Below are 4,308 nucleotides of genomic sequence, written 5' to 3' on the forward strand. Positions count from 1 at the left end.
TAACCCATTCCTTGGAGGCCTAAACCCTTAAAATTCTCGTGCATGGGAACGCAAATGTGCATAAGTGCATATGCACACACACACTCTGGCTGCTTCCTGGTATTACCAGGGTTAGGTTGAAGGTATGGCAGGAGGAACTAGCAGATTCAGTCCTTGTTCTTACTCTGCCATAAACTCCAACTTCTGGAGTCACCATTTGCTGTTGTTGTTAGGTGCTGTCGAGTCGGTTCTGACTCACAGCAAGCTTATGGACAACAGAACGAAACACTGCCCGGTCCTGAGCCATCCTTACAATCGTTGTTATGCCTGAGCTCATTGTTGCAGCCACTGTGTCAATCCACCTCATTGAGCGTCTTCCTCTTTTCTGCTGATCCTGTACTCTGCCAAGCATGATGGCCTTCTCCAGGGACTGATCCCTCCTGACAACATGTCCGAAGTATGGAAAACGCAGTCTCGCCATCCTTGCTTCTAAGGAGCATTCTGGTTGTACTTCTTCTAAGAGAGATTTGTTCATTCTTTTGGCAGTCCATAGTATATTCAATATTCCTTGCCAACACCACAATTCAAAGGTGTTAATTCTTCTTCGGTCTTCCTTATTCATTGTCCAGCTTTCACATGCATATGATGCAATTGAAAATACCATGGCTTGGGTCAGGCGCACCTTAGTCTTCAAGGTGACACCTTTGCTCTTCAACACTTTAAAGAGGTTCTTTGCAGCAGATTTACTCAATGCAATGTGTCTTTTGATTTCTTGACTACTGCTTCCATGGCAGTTGATTGTGGATCCGAGTAAAGTGAAATCCTTGAAAACTTCAATCTTTTCTGTTTATCATGATGTTACTCATTGGTCCAGTTGTGAGGATTTTTGTTTTCTTTATGTTGAGGTGCAATCCATACTGAAGGCTGTGGTTTTTGATCTTCGTTAGTAAGTGCTTCAAGTCCTCTTCACTTTCAACAAGCAAGGTTGTGTCATCTGCATAACGGAGGGTGTTAATGAGTCTTCCCCCAATCCTGATGCCCCGTTCTTCTTCATATAGTCCAGCTTCTCATATTATTTGCTCCGCATATAGATTGAATAGGTATGGTGAAAGAATACAACCCTGACGCACACCTTTCCTGACTTTAAACCAATCAGTATTCCCATGTTCTGTCCGAACAACTGCCTCTTGATCTATGTAAAGGTTCCTCATGAGCACAATTAAGTGTTCTGGAATTCCCATTCTTCGCAATGTTAACCATAATTTGTTATGATCCACACAGTCAAATGCCTTTGCATAGTCCATAAAACCCAGGTAAACATCCTTTTGGTATTCTCTGCTTTCAGCCAGGATCCATCTGACATCAGCGATGATTATCCCTGGCTCCACCTCTTCTTCTGAAACCGGCATGAATTTCTGGCAGTTCCCTGTCGATATACTGCTAAAACCGTTTTTGAATGATCTTCAGCAAAGATTTGCTTGTGTGTGATATTAATGATATTGCGTGTGATATTAATGATTTCCACATTCAGTTGGATCACCTTTCTTGGGGATAGGCATAAATATGGATCTCTTTCAGTCATTTGGCCAGGAAGCTGTCTTCCATATTTCTTGGCATAGATGAGTGGGCACCTCGAGCACTGCATCTGTTTGTTGAAATATCTCAATTGATATTGCATCAATTCCTGGAGCCTTGTTTTTCGCTAATGCCTTCAGAGCAGCTTGGACTTCTTCCTTCAGTACCATCTGTTCCTGATCATATGCTACCTCTTGAAATGGTTGAACATAGACTAATTCTTTTTGGTATAATGACTGTGTGTATTCCTTCCATCTTCTTTTGATGCTTCCTGCATCATTTAATATTTTCCCCATGGAATCCTTCACTATCGCAACTTGAGGTTTGAATTTTTTCTTCAGTTCTTTCAGCTTGAGAAACCCTGAGCGTGTTCTTCCCTTTTGGTTTTCCATCTCCAGCTCTTTGCACATGTCATTATAATACTTTACTTTGTCTTCTTGAGACGCCCTTTGAAATCTTCTGTTCAGTTCTTTTACTTCATCAATTCTTCCCTTTGCTTTAGCTGCTCAACGTTCGAGAGCAAGTTTCAGAGTCTCCTCTGACATCTATCATGGTCTTTTCTTTCTTTCCTGCCTTTTCAGTGACCTCTTGCTTTCCTCATCTGCATAATGCAGATCGTTAATGAGTCTTACTCCAATCTTGATACCCTGTTCTTCATAGAGTTCAGCTTCTCGAACTACTTGCTCAGCATACAGATTGAATAAGTATGGTGAAAGGATACAACTCTGACACACAACTTTCCTGACTTTAAATCATGCAGTGTCCCCTTGTTCTGTTCTAATGACTGCCTCTTGATCTATGTACAGGTTTTTCTTCAGCACAATTAAGTGTTCTGGAATTCCCATTCTTCCCAATGTTATTACAGGCATTCGACTACGTGGATCATAAGAAATTATGGATAACATTGTCCTTTGGCTGAATGGGGATAGTTATAATTATAGCTACCACTTGTGTTTGTCCTGAGGTGTCAATGAGATTAGCTTCACATACCTGCCTTGGAATAAGTGCTTCATGAATACTCATCTGTCAAGATGATGATGATGATAATGATGATGAAGGCAAATCCAAAGTTGTTCATGCTGGCACATAAACTGAGGCCCCCAAAGGGTAAATACTAAGCATTTCTATTCAACAGGTTATCCTGTTTAGTTTCTTATTTTGTGTGGCTTGAAGGGAATGATATTATTTTATGCTGGTGGGTAAGTGAATCATGGATGTCTTCACGTTATTCAAGGTAAGGTAGCTTTTGCTGTTGTTCAAGCAGCAGAACTTTGGGGAACTTTCAACTCTAGAGAGCACCCAGAGTGGCTTTAAGTCAAGGGTCCTAGGCTGGGCTGTAGGTGTTTTGTAGCCCAGCTGAGGCAGAATTCCCTTGGCCTTCTAGGAAAGGTAGATGGCCCAGCCAGGCCCTTAAAGTCTAACCATAGCAACTGCATCTCTGCTAGAGGTCACTGGTCTGCTTTCAACCAACAGAGGGACTTCCAGTTCACAGGATTCATTTTGGAAGCCACAGAAGTGACATATCTGCCAACCAGTTACTGTCAAGTTGGTGAAAGCTCTCCTCCCACCTTTCTTGGTCCTAGCTTGGTATTGGAGATGAAAGTCGGGAGGTGGGGGTGGAGTCAGCATCTTAGGAATGGAGGAGAGCTCAGACTTGGAGGGAAATCCCTGGAGGTCTCTAAGGGAGGTAAATCACTTAATCTCTCTAAATAGTTTGTGAACTGGAGCCTTTCTTTAGCTTGGATCATAAAGCAACAAACTCTTCAAGGACAGCTAAAATGTGAATTTTTAAAATCTCAAGGTTATTTTAAAAATTTAATATATTGTATAATAAAAAGCATATATTATTTAAGTATTCTTTTTTTTCCCCCCCTACAAAGTATCTGGGGGAGCCAGGAAGAGAGAGAATAGAGAAAGAGGCAAAGATAAAGAGAGATGCACAGAGAGAGCTCTCAGATATCATTTAATGCCTAAAATGTCACAGGCTTAAAAAATTCAAGAGAACTCTCATGCATTCTTTCCTATAGGGGGCAACCCTTCAGACAATGACCTTTAAAAAACCCCAGTCAAGCAAACAGCTCGGATGCTGACGGCATATTCTTTATCATCCTGGACATTCCATTGCTGACAGTATGAACTTTATCAGCCCAACTGGTCAGTGTTTTGAGCAGAAGATCTGGGGACCTAACAGATTGCGTGGATCATATCTGGGGTGATTGAGTTCCTGGCGCTTCTAAGATGCGATGGTGTAAATAAGTGTCATTTCCTGTGGTTGTAAAAATTCCATTTTTGACCTTTTAGCTGCCATGATTTATCTGAAGATTTTGAAGGGGAGGCAGTGTTGAAGCAGAGTAATCTACAGGAAAACATACTAACTAAATTGAGGTGCTCTGTCCCCAAGGATCTCAAATAATGGACCAAAAGGGCATGGTACTTGAAGGCTAAAGACGGAGGTTCATGTCTTGCTGTTATTAATAAGCTCCCAGAAGGAGCTGTAGTGCCAGAGAGAGAAGTCTTTCCAGATAATAGACAACCAAAGGCAGGCGTCTTGAGGCATACTGAAGACAGCAACCCTCTTTAGAAATAAAGATCATAGAATGCTGCCGAAAATCTGAACTTTGAACAATTGCACACTGAGAAAATTGGTAATTCTTTGTAACTAATTTTAAACATATTGGTCCATGGATGTGTCCTTCCCAGCCCAGACTGGTGTGGGATCAGAACAGCTTGGGTCAAGTTTCAGCAGGTTTAGAG

The sequence above is a fragment of the Loxodonta africana genome, chromosome 18, assembly GCF_030014295.1.
Source record: "Loxodonta africana isolate mLoxAfr1 chromosome 18, mLoxAfr1.hap2, whole genome shotgun sequence".
Lineage (NCBI taxonomy): Eukaryota > Metazoa > Chordata > Mammalia > Proboscidea > Elephantidae > Loxodonta > Loxodonta africana.